Source organism: Mustelus asterias, chromosome 22 (genome assembly GCF_964213995.1).
Source record: "Mustelus asterias chromosome 22, sMusAst1.hap1.1, whole genome shotgun sequence".
Taxonomy (NCBI): domain Eukaryota; kingdom Metazoa; phylum Chordata; class Chondrichthyes; order Carcharhiniformes; family Triakidae; genus Mustelus; species Mustelus asterias.
In genome coordinates, this window is record NC_135822.1 from 6,799,078 (window position 1) to 6,812,687 (window position 13,610).

The window sequence follows — 13,610 nt, forward strand, 5'->3', positions numbered from 1 at the left end:
TGGAGACACAGCACACACAAGGGACTGTGTGCAAATCGCAACTGCAAACTCAAGCGGAAAGAGGGAAAAGAAAGTGTTGCATTGATAAGAGAGCAAAGTACTTGTGGAGGCTTGAAATCTGTAATCGATGGAAAATGAAGGAAAAGAAATGCGGATTGATTTGATTTGATTTATTATTGTCACCTGTAATGGGATACCATTAAAAATAGTTTCTTGTGCACAATACAGACAAAGCAGACCATTCATAGAGTACATAGGGGAGAAGGAGAGGAGAGGGTGCAGAATATAGTGTCTGTGAGCTTGCATTTATATGGCCCCTTTTGCAACCACCAATGTACTGGAGATCACCTGCCTCTGAGCCAGAAACTCGAATTTAAAGCTTCACTAAATTGCGCCTTAGTGTCAAGGGGATTAGCTAGGGTAAATGCATGGGGTTATGGGGATAGGGTCTGAGTGGGATTGTGGCTGGTGCAAACTTGATGGGCTGAATGGCCTACTTCTGCACTGATTTGATTTGATTTATTATTGTCGCCTGTATTAACAAACAGTGAAAAGTATTGTTTCTTGCGCACTATACAGACAAAACATACCGTTCATAGAGAAGGAAAAGAGAGAGTGCAGAATGTAGTGTTACAGTCATAGCTAGGGGGTAGAGAAAGATCAACTTAATGCAAGGTAGGCCCATTCAAAAGTCTGATGGCAGCAGGGAAGAAGCTGTTCTTGAGTCAGTTGGTATGTGACCTCAGACTTTTGTATCTTCTTCCCGAAGGAAGAAGGTGGAAGAGAGAATGTCTGCGGTGCGCGGGGTCCTTAATTATGCTGACTGCTTTGCTGAGGCAGCGGGAATTGTAGACAGAGTCAATGGATGGGAGGCTGGTTTGCGTGATGGATTGGGCTACATTCACAACCTTTTGTAGTTCCTTGTGGTCTTGTGCAGAGCAGGAGCCCAGACCAAGCTGTGATACAACCAGAAAGAATGCTTTCTATGGTGCATCTGTAAAAGTTGGTGAAGTTGTAGCTGACATGCCAAATTTGCTTAGTCTTCTGAGAAAGTAGAGGCATTGGTGGGCTTTCTTAACTATAGTGTCGGTATGGGGGGACCGCTGTAGGGATTCTATGATTCTAAGACGACCACTCGCACAAGTGGCTCCTTCTCTATTATTGCCAAAGAAATTGGGGTGTAAATTAGATAGATATATTTCAGAGCATAACATTTTGAGATATGAATATTTTAAGTTTGATATATGATAGGCGTGGCATTCTTGGGAGGACAGAGATTATACATTATTGAAAACTTTCCACAACACATGTTTTGTCATGTCACTTCTGGGTCTAATTGATAGAGATAGGCTTGAGTGGAGCATAAACACTGGCATAGACTAGCTGGGCTAAGTAGCTTGCTTCTGTTCCTTATACTTTATGCCGATACGTTGCAAGAATAATCAACATTTCCAATTTTGTTGTAGCATTCACAAACTGGGAGGTGAGCGAAGTGGGACTTTGATCTGGTTCTTGTCACTGTTCCCTGTTTTCCGAAGTATTCTGTTGATTTAGTTGATTTGAGTCCAGGAGATTGTGAGTCAGGCTGCACTCCACCATAGGTTTAATGAGAGACTGCATTTGTCACAGACACCGCATAGTGAGGGAACCCACAATCCAAGGAGGAAATAATGATTCAAAAATAAAAATGTACGGAACTTACAAAAAAGATTTTAAAAAGATTTGTCGGAAAGAACTTTAATTATATTTTTCTTTTTAAAACAATTTAAAATGTCACCATGCAACAACTGGAATTGTTGTCAGGTTTTAAGATTAGTTATTTGGAAGATTAATAGAAAGTTTTGAAACAGGCCAAACACATATGAATATTGTCACACCTTGAAAGTAACTATGTAGGAAAGAGTGATTTCCTGATTTCTTCTAGTTTAGTGTACCTTAGGACCTGATTTAGAATAATCCAGGATCTGAGATTAGACTCATTTCCAAGTTTTATAAATAGCAAACATCGTGGTCAGCTATCCAACAAAACAACCCCGGTATTTATTAATGCCTAAGACTAGCTTAGGGGTTAAAAAAAGGGGCGGCATGGACAAGTTGGACCTAAGAGCCTATTTCCATGCTGTAAACCTCCATGACTCTAAGACAATCCTTCTTCAGGTCACCTTCATTTGTCCAAAGATGTGCGGGTTAGGTTGATTGGCCATGCTAAATATTGCCCTTTAGTGTCCTGAGATGCATAGGTTAGAGGGATTAGTGGGTAAAATATGTAGGGATATGGGAGTAGGGCCTGGGTGGGATTGTGGTCGGTGCAGACTCGATGGGCCGAATGGCCTCTTTCTGTACTGTAGTGTTTCTATGATTTTCTAGGTGGATTGCTGGTATAGAGGATGAAATCTTGAGTGGGCATGAACTTGTTTTGCATGCATTTGAATACAATTAATAGAATTAAACCCCCCCCCCCAACATATCTTGGCCCCCACAGACCTTCCCCCCCCCCTGCTGTATATTAACATCTTGCTGACATGATATCACATTGGCTCGGTTTACAACAGGTTCACGCAGACGCGTGCGAACATAAGTATAGCCTCCGGGAGATGAGGGTCATAGCCAGGAAGTGCCTTGGCAATGCCCCCTTGCACTGCCTCTTGGTACAGGTTGCCACTGCCAGACTGGCACCATGGCAGTGCCAACACTGGCAATGCCACCTTAGCAGTGCCAACCTGTGCCAACGGGCGGGCCATTGGCCGGGGGGGGGGGGGTGGTTTAATACTGCTGTGTTTGTGGGCCAGCTTGGGTGGGGGAGGGGGGTGGTGCTGGCTCTGACTGAGGGGGGAGAAGGGGCCAATGATCGGGGGGGGGGTGGGTGTTGGGCAGAAGGAACCAATGATCATGGGGGGCGGTAGGTGGTGGTCAGAGTGAATGCTGACTCTGATTGTGGTGGGGAGTCCCTGAGGCCTCCATGCTGGGGTGGGGAGAGGTTTATTGGAGTTATGATTGGGGCACCCTCTAACGCTGGCGCTCAATCTCTGAGCAGCCAGGTTTTGCCGGTGTGATTAAGTCCCGCGTCCTCTAAGATGGCGTGAATCACGCCCCCTCGATTTTTTTGGCAGAGTGTGGTTGAATCTGAAGAGAAACACGCCAGTTTTCTCATCAGAAACAACACCCTTTTTTAAATAAACAAAAAAGATTTTTAAAAAAAGACACCATGTACAGAGAACAAAATACTATATTTTCAGTTAACTTTTGTATATAAATTTCCACTGTATATAAGTTTCCACTTACCACATAGATGACAGGAAGACAGGAAGGGGCAGCACGGTGGCACAGTGGTTAGCACTGCTGCCTCGCAGCACCAGGGACCCGGGTTCAATTCCGGCCTCGGGTCACTGTCTATGTGGAGTTTGCATGTTCTCCCCGTGTCTGCGTGGGTTTCCTCCAGGTGCTCCGGTTTCCTCCCACACTCCAAAGATGTGCGGCTTAGGCTACGGAGAAAGTGTCAAGGGACTAGCAGGGTAGATTTGTGGGATTGCGGGGATAGGGTCTGGGTGGGATTGTGGTCGGTGCAGACTCGATGGGCCACATGGCCTCCTTCTGCACTGTAGGGATTCTAAGACCCTCAGGCCCGCAGCTGCAATAATTGCCAGATTGAGGGCATTCCCTGGCTTTCTGCTGTTGCGGGACCTGATGTTTAATCTACACATCATGGAAAATAATTCCAGGTTAATGACAATTTCATTTGATTTATTGTCACGTACTGGGATTCAGTGAAAAGTATTGCTTCTTGCGCACGATACAGGTAAAGTATACCATGTATAAAGCACATGGGGGAAAAGGAAAAGGATAGGGTGCATAATATTGTGTCATTATTAGACAGTTTAAAAGACTTAGGGCAGAATTTTCCCACCCCGCCCACCACGGGAATTATAGCGGGTGGGACATGGACAATGCAAAGGCCATTGTCCTTGGGTGGGATTTTTTGGCATTGGATGCAAGTGCGGCTGGAAAATCCTGTCTTGAGAATTCAGTTTTAAAAGCGCAGAATGGCAGTAAAAGATGAATCATAGAATCCTACAGTGCAGAAGGAGGCCATTTGGCCCATCGAGTCTGCACCGACCACAATCCCACCCAGGCCCTACCCCCACATATTTACCCGCTAATCCCTCTAACCTACGCTTCTAAGGGGCAATTTTTAACCTGGCCAATCAACCTAACCCGCACATCTTTGGAAGGAAACCGGAGCACCCGGAGGAAACCCACGCAGACATGAGGAGAACGTGCAAACTCCACACAGACAGTGACCCGAGCCGGGAATCGAACCCGGGACCCTGGAGCTGTGAAGCAGCGGTGCTAACCACTGCGCTACTGTGCCGCCGCTACAGTGTCCCTAGAGGGTATGCTGGTGTCAGCTCGCAAGAAGCCGCCTCGTTCCAGCACCATCTGGGATTGGACAACCAAACATGAATTTAGACAACAAATTCAACCAAATCTTTCGAGGCAGCATTTTCAAGACGCTAATATCACCGAAGACAGCAATGTCCGCAAAGCGTTCTCATTGCTGGAGAGTCTGATTCACTTCTGCTTTGCTGAAAAGATAGGGCTTTTCACGCTGTTCCCTAATGTTATTGGCACCCCAGACTAGAAGCAGCACGGCACCACACATTCAAAAATACTATTCATGGAAATATAAGGAGCCATTCGTGATCTAGCTGGGAGACTGTCAGGGGCTCAGGGACGAGGCTGCTATCACGTAGCTTCAGTTCTATCCTGGTACAAGGAGGATAGAGGTTAGCAGCAAATGACTTACTTGGCAAGCCTTCAAATTCTTTGAGGCGAGTCACATGCAGCCGAAAGGCAGCATTGTTGCCACTGCTGGACAGCGGCTGTCTGCATGACAAACATGCCTTGGGAAACGTTCCAAAGAATAGTTTTGATGTTTTTGCCAATAAAAGCTTGCACTGGAAGCGCCTTTAGCACAGCAAATGTCCCAAGGAGCTTCAATGGAGCGATTGTCAAACAAGATTTTCCATCCAGCAGCATAAGGAGAGATTTGGATAGGCGACCAAACTTTTGAGATGCTAACAAGTGACCAAACCACGGTATTTACCATTAAAACAGAATTTTATTCCTTGTTGTCGAGCCCAGTAGAAGTTTATTTTTTAGTGTCACAAGTAGCCTTACATTAATGCACACACGCTGGACATTCTCTCTTCCACCTTCTTCCGTTGGGAATAAGATACAAAAGTCTGAGATCACGTACCAACCAACTCAAGAACAGCTTCTTCCCTGCTGCCATCAGACTTTTGAATGGACCTACCTCGCATTAAGTTGATCTTTCTCTACACCCTAGCTATGACTGTAACACTACATTCTGCACTCTCTCCTTTCCTTCCCTTTGAATGCTATGCTTTGTCTGTGTAGCCCGCAAGGAACAATACTTTTCACTGTATGCAAGTACATGTGACAATAATAAATCAAATATCAATTAAGTTACTGTGAAAATCCCCGAGTCGCCACACTCTGGCACCTGTCCAGGTACACTGAGGGAGAGTTTAGCATGGCCAATCCACTTAACCAGCACGTCTTTCGGATTGTGGGAGGGAACCTGAGCATCTGGAGGAAATCCAGGCAGACACCGGGAGAATATGCAGACTCTGCACAGACAGTGACCCAAGCCCGGGAATCGAACCCAGGTCCCTGGCGCAGTGAGGCAGCAGTGCTAACCACTGTGCCACCGCGTTGCCCTGAAATCACTTGTGTCCGGCACCAACTTGCATTTTCATGTCGGATAGTGCATAAAACGGAGCTTGTGCTAATTTTAATCAAACGTTCTGTTTAATTTAGATGGAGAAATTGCTGACTTTATTTGCTCCTTCAACCATAGGCAAAAGGGGCGATTTAAGTGTGACGTGATTTGCTTCTAATCAGAGAAGGAACAGACTTCATCTCCTTAATGCGATGAAATGTAATTTTAGCCCAACTGTCTTGTGCTAAGGCGAGCTGCCTGAGACGGGGAGATTATTTTACACTCTGCCCAATACTTTCCACTGACTTTAAAAATACAAAAAGCTCAAGTTCATAATTTAGCGAAACATAGATTTTGCTTAAAAGTGCTAATAGCGAAGGACAGCAGAGTGGTTATTTTAGGAGGCTAATAATTCAGTTTCTGCACTAATGATCGAGAGATAATATTCAAATTAAATTAATTAAATAAATCTGGAACAATGACATATAGGGTGGGATTTTCCAGCCACGCTTGCCCCAAGACCGGAAAATCCCGCCCGAGGTCAATGGACTTTTGCGTGGTCCATGTCCCGCTCGCTACGATTCCCGTGGTGGGCAGAATGGGAAAATTCTGCCCCTAATTACTGGCATGTTCTGAAACACATTGAGTTTCTAAGCCCTTTGGGGAAGGAAATCTGCTGTCGTCAGTTGTTTTAGTCCAGTGCAGGATCTTCCGTACCCTCACCACTCCCCTGCGGCATGTTTCAAGGCCACGGAGGTAGCCCACCTTTGGCCGGCCACGGAATCTTCAGCAGTGGGGGTTCGCCATTGGCGGGACTGGAAAATCAAGCCGGTGGGAAGGGTCGTAAAATTTTTGTGAAGCAAACTGAGGGTGCTGATGGTAAAGGCAATGGCCACAGTAAGAGAGGGAAGCAAGATGTTATAGGGTGGGAGTCTCAGAGTGTGTGTTTGACGGTGCAGTTCTCATTGCAAGGGCCATTGAAAGGGACAACAAAGGTGGCACAGGTAATAGAGTGGGTAAGATCATGGGCACAATAATGGGTGTGGGCTCCGAGGTGAAAGAAGGCAGGTAGAGGTTGACTGTGATAGGGTCCAGGGTGATGGGAGGAGGTTCAAGGGTTCGAGAAGGGAGAGCAAATGTCACATTGGATGGATCCAGTGGTGATGAGGGAACATGGTGGGTGACAGGGTGAGGGTAAAAGTTGTTGGAGCAGATTTGCTGGGAGACACACACCATCTCGGCAGCAAGGCAATGCCCCCAATGTCCAACTGCAAGACACCGAGATGGGAGGAGGGTCTTCTTGGGTAGAAGAAGCTGAAGATCAACAAAACTGTTCAACTAAACTGTCACAATCATGGTGAAACTGTGTGAGAGCTATGGTCATTTGAAATCCTCACTCTATGGTGAAGCCCATACGATAGCAGGTCTGGACCAGGGAGTTCTCTCAACAACAAGGTCCCAGCACAGTGTTGTCCAGTTCTGATAACATGCACATCATATGCAATCTGAAATTCATTTAATGATAATTTGATCCTTACTGACCTCCCTGTTGACCACTGCTGAAATGAATTCTTTTTGGAAGATTCAGAGATTCTACCCATTGACTTTGAATTACCCTATACAGATAGAGGGAGACTTGTTACTGATCCTCACTAATGAGGCCCATTGATGAGTTAATGGTGCGGCAAACGCTTTGAGAAGGTCCCATGGAATTTGGTTAATTAATTCCTTATAATGTTAACAACCACTGCATTCTCACTAAACCAAAATATTTGTCAGAATACTTGTGGTGCAATAAATCTATATATATAGCGACTGCCAACATCTTACGCGACATAAACCAATCCAAAATTCTCCTGCCCATATCTGAATGCACCAAATCCCATTCACCCATCACCCCTGTGCTCGCTGAACTGCACTGGCTCCTGCTTAAGCAATGTCTTGATTTTAAAATATGCATCCATGTTTTCAAGTTCTACCATGGCCTCGCCCCTCTCTACCTCTGAAATCTCCTCCAGCCTTACAACCCTGCAAGATCCTGTGCTCCTCTGATCCTAGTCTCCTGAGCATCCCCATCACTGAAAGTCTTGGCTTCAGTTGCCTAGGCCTTAAGGCTCGGAATACCTTCCCTATGCCTCCCTGCCATTCTATCTCTCTCTCTCCTCCTTTAAGACAATCAATCCTTCAAGCCTATCTCTTTGATAAAACCTTTGGTCCTCTGACATGATGGGCTGGATTCTCCAACCTCGTCCATAGCTGGGATTCTCCTGTCCCGCTGCAGTGAATGGAGATTTAGCTGAACGCCAAATTATCCATGCTCGCTGGCGGCGGTGGCCGGAGCGGTGAATGGCTGGGGAACATGTGGCAAATAGTGACCACAACTCTGTTAACTTTAGGATATTAATGGACAAGGACGAGTGTTGTCCTAAGGGTAGGGTGCTAAATTGGGGGAAGGCTAACTATAGCCGGATTAGGCAGGAATTGGTGGCCGTTGATTGGGAGAGGCTGTTCGGGGGTAAGTTCCACGTCTGGCATGTGGGAGTCTTTTAAGGAACAGTTGATAAGGCTGCAGGACAGGCATGTGCCTGTAAAAAGGAAGGATAGGAAATGGATAACCAGGGAAATTGAGGATCTGATCAAAAAGAAAAGAGAGGCGTACGTTAGGTCCAGGCAACTGAAAACAGATGGAGCTCTGGAGGAATACAGAGAGAGTAGGAAAGAACTCAAACGGGGAGTTAGAAGGGCAAAAAGAGGTCACGAAATGTTCTCGGCAGATAGGAGTAAGGAGAATCCTAAGGCATTTTATTCATATGTTAGGAACAAAAGAGTTGTCAGGGAAAAAGTCGGACCTCTCAGGGACAAAGGAGGGGAATTATGCTGAGAACTCAAGGGAATAGCGGAGATCCTAAATGAACACTTTGCATCGGTATTCACAAAGGAGAGGGACTTGTTGACTGGGGGTGTCTCAGAGGGAGGTGTTGACCTGTTAGAGAGAATCTCCATTACAAGGGAGGAAGTGTTAGGTTTTTTAGGTAACATTAAAACTGACAAATCCCCAGGGCCTGATGGCATCTATCCTAGACTGCTCAGGGAGACAAGAGATGTAATTGCTGGGCCTCTGACGGAAATCTTTGTCTCTTCATTGGACACAGGTGAGGTCCCTGAGGATTGGAGGGATAGCGAATGTGGTACCGTTATTTCAGAAGGGTAGCAGGGATAACCCGGGTAATTATATGCCAGTGAGCTTGACGTCCGTGGTAGGGAAGTTGTTGGAGAGGATTCTTAGAGACAGGATGTATGCGCATTTAGAATGGAACAATCTCATTAGTGACAGACAGCATGGCTTTGTAAGAGGGAGGTCGTGCCTTACAAATTTGGTGGAGTTTTTTGAGGAAGTGACAAAAACGGTTGGCGAAGGAAGGACCGTGGATGTCGTCGATATGGATTTCAGTAAGGCATTTGACAAAGTCCCACATGGCAGGTTGGTTAAGAAGGTTAAGGCTCATGGGATACAAGGAGAGGTGGCTAGATGGGTAGAAAACTGGCTTGGCCACAGGAGACAGAGGGTAGCAGTCGAAGGGTCTTTTTCCGGCTGGAGGTCTGTGACCAGTGGTGTTCCACAGGGCTCTGTACTGGGACCTCTGCTATTTGTGATATATATAAATGATTTGGAAGAAGGTGCAACTGGTGTTATCAGCAAGTTTGCGGATGACACGAAGATGGCTGGACTTGCGGATAGTGATGAACATTGTCGGACAATACAGCAGGATATAGATAGGCTGGAAAATTGGGCGGAGAAATGGCAGATGGAATTTAATCCAGATAAATGTGAAGTGATGCATTTTGGAAGAACTAATGTAGGGGGGAATTATACAATAAATGGCAGAGCCATCAAGAGTATAGAAACACAGAGGGACCTAGGTGTGCAAGTCCACAAATCCTTGAAGGTGGCAGCACAGGTGGAGAAGGTGGTGAAGAAGGCATATGGTGTGCCTTTATAGGATGGGGTATAGAATATAAAAGCTGGAGTCTGATGTTGCAGCTGTATAGAATGCTGGTTGGGCCACATTTGGAGTACTGCATCCAGTTCTGGTCGCCGCACTACCAGAAGGAAGTGGAGGCTTTAGAGAGAGTGCAGAGAAGGTTTACCAGGATGTTGCCTTAGCTATGAGGAGAGATTGGGTAAACTGAGCTTGTTCTCCCTGGAAAGACTGAGAATGAGGGGAGACCTAATAGAGGTGTACAAAATTATGAAGGGTATAGATAGGGTGAACATGGGAAGCTTTTTCCCAGGTCGGAGGTGACGATCACGAGGGGTCACGGGCTCAAGGTGAGAGGGGCAAGGTATAACTCAGATATCAGAGGGATGTTTTTTACACAGAGAGTGGTGGGGGCCTGGAATGTGCTGCCAAGTAGGGTGGTGGAGGCAGACACGCTGGCATCGTTTAAGACTTACCTGGGTAGTCACATGAGCAGTCTGGGAATGGAGGGATACAAACGACTGGTCGAGTTGGACCAATTAGCGGCACAGGCTTGGAGGGCCGAAGGGCCTGTTTCCTGTGCTGTACTGTTCTTTGTTCTTTGCTTTAAAAAAAAATTCTAGATATCTTCTATTGTGACTCAGTGTCAAGTCTTGTTTAATAATGCTGTTTTCGATGCTTTCTGCACTATAAAAATACAAGTTGTTGTTGTTGTAAGGTGTAGCCAATGGTGAACAATGGTCAAATAATGCACAGCTCGACAAGTCATGGAAAACTTTTAACTTACTATTTTAAGTAATGCAGTTCCTCTGTTGCTCAATTCTACAGCAAGATTTCTTTTCCAATGCTTGTGATCCTACCATCTGTTTGCGGTACCATCTGACCAGGATTGTGGAAAAGCTTGTGTGTGAGTCAGACAAACTGACATTTCCTGATTTATTTAGACTTTAGACTTTTACAAACATATGAACCAGGAGCAGGGGTAGGCCACTCGGCCCCTCGAGCTTGCTCCACTGTTCAATAAGATCATGGCTGATCTGATTGTCATCTCAACCCCACATTCCCACCTACCCCTGATAACCTTTCACCTCCCCTTGTTAATCAAGTATCTATCTAGCTCTGCCTAAAAATATTCAAGATCTCTGCTTCCACTGCCTTGGGGAAGAGAGTTCCAGAGACTTACCACCCTTTGAGAGAAAGAATTTTCCCCATCTTTGTCTTAAATAAGTGATCCCTTATTTCTAAACAGGGACCCCCTGGTTCTAGATTCCCCCATCTGGGGACCCGGGTTCGAATCCCGCCACGGCAGCTAGTGGAATTTTAATTCAATAAATAAGGTGGAATTAAGAATCTACTGATGACCATGAAACCATTGCCAATTGTCGGAAAAATCCATCTGGTTTACTAATGTTCTTCAGCGAAGGAAATCTGCTGTCCTTATTTGGTCTGGTCTACTTGCAACTCCAGAGCCGCAGCAATGCGGTTGATTTTCAACTGTCCTCCAAGAGCAACAACGGATTGGCAATAAATGCTGGCCAGTCAACGGTGCCCATGTCCCACGGATGAATGAAAAAAAAAATCCTTTCCCCCATCTCCACTGTCAATACCCCTCAGGATCTTAAGGGTTTTGACCAAGTCACCTCTTACACTTATAAACCCAAAGAGATATAAACCTAATCTCTCGATTGTTGGAAAGATGCATCTGGCTCACTAATGTCCTTTAGGGAAGGAAATCTGCCGTCCTTACCTGGTCTGGCCTACATGTGACTCCAGAGCCACAGCAATGTGGTTGGCTTTCAACGACCTTTCAAGAACAACGAGGGATGGGCAATAAATGCTGGCCCAGCCAGTGACACCTATGTCCAAAAACCAGCCTCCCATCCATTGACTCTGTCTACACTTCCCGCTGCCTCGGCAAAGCAGCCAGCATAATTAAGGACCCCATGCACCCCGGACATACACTCTTCCACCTCCTTCCTGCAGGAAAAAGACACAAAAGTCTGAGGTCACGTACCAACTGACCCAAGAACAGCTTCTTCCCTGCTGCTGTCAGACTTTTGAATGGGCCTACCTTGCATTAAGTTGATCTTTCTCTACACCCTAACTATGACTATAACACTACATTCTGCACTCACTTGTTTCCTTCTCTATGAACGGTATGCTTTGTCTGTATAGCACGCAAGAAACGATACTTTTCACTGTATGTTAATACAAGTGACAAGAATAAATCAAATCAAATTAATGAATGATTTACAGCTATTTCTAGAATGCTATGGGTGTCCTCTATTGTGAAAATCAATGCAAAATACCCATTTAATTCATCTGCCAAAGTCCTGCTTTCCACTATCAATTCCACAGACACATTTTCTATTGGACCAACACTCACTTTATTTAACTCTTTTCTTATTTAAATATCTATAGATACTCGTACTGTCCATCTTCATATTACTAACTAGCTTTCTCATATACTCTAGATTTTCCCCTCGGTGATAACCCCCATGACTTGCATGTGGAATCACTGATTGACCACCCTGTAGGACTTGTTGAATACGAGCTCCCTGAGGATTGGTAATTAACTAACCAGGTGGGGCTCGTATATTGAGCCCTGTATAAAGCAAGCCCCTGAGTGGGTCCATGATTGTGATCGTCCCAGTTGGGACCTGGTTGTGTTTGCCACAGGCTTGTGGTTTTGCTTTACTTCATGTTGTGCAATAAAGCACTGTTCCTTTACAGCCAACTCGTGGAGTTATTAAACCCTCCTAATCAATCTTTTTGTCATTCTTTGGTAATCTTTATATTCTTTCTAATCTTCTGACTGCCACTTGTCTTTATGCTTTTTCTTTAGATTAAAACTGTCTTTAACTTTTTTTAGTTAACCATGGAGATGACAGGTCTTCCCATTGAAAATTTTCTTTCTCATTGGATTGTGTCTATTCCGTGTATTCTGAAATATCTCTTTAAATGTCTCCCATTGGACCTCAATAGATCTATCTCTTAAGCAAATTTGCCAGCTCACTTTAGCGAGTTCCACTTTCATGTCCAGACTTTCATGCCGGCTTGGATTTCCAGAAGATTTAATAAGATGCCTCATCAAAGGTTAAAGCTGAGATGAGATTAGATGATGTAGGGGATAACATATTAGCATGGATAAAGGATTGGTTAGCTGTCAGAGAGCAGAGAATGGGGATCAATGGGTCTTTCTTGAGCTGGAATGGAGTGCCACAGGGATCTGTGTGTGGCCTCAACTATGTACAACCTATGATGTGGAGATGTTGGCGTTGGACTGGGGTGGGGCACAGTAAGTAGTTTCACAACACCAGGTTAAAGTCCAACAGGTTTATTTGGAATCATGAGCTTTCGGAGCACTGCTCCTTCCTCAGGTGGTAAAGGAGCAGTACTCCGAAAGCTTGTGATTCCAAATAAACCTGTTGGACTTCAACCTAGTGCTGTGAGACGTCTTACAGGACTTACAACCTACATCGATGATTTGGATGAAGGGACTGAATGTGTGGCAGCTAAATTTGCGGATGACACCAAAATAGGTAGAAAAGCAAGTTGCCAAGAGTGGGTGGAGAGTCTGCAAAGGGATAGAGACAGGTTAAGTGAGTGGGCAAAACTTGGCAGGCGGATTCTAATGTTAGAAAATGTGAACTTGCCTACTTTGGCAAGAGTAATAGAAAAAGAAATATATCATTTAAATGAAGCGAGATTGCAGAACTCTGTGAAACAGAAGGATTTAGTCGTCCTGTTACATAGGAAGAGGAATAGGCCATTCGGCCCATTGAGCTGGCCCTACCATTCAATTTGATCTTGACTGATCATCAACCTGATAGCCAACTTCCTGCACTATCCCCATGTCCCTCGATGTTATTGATCTCCAGAAAGCT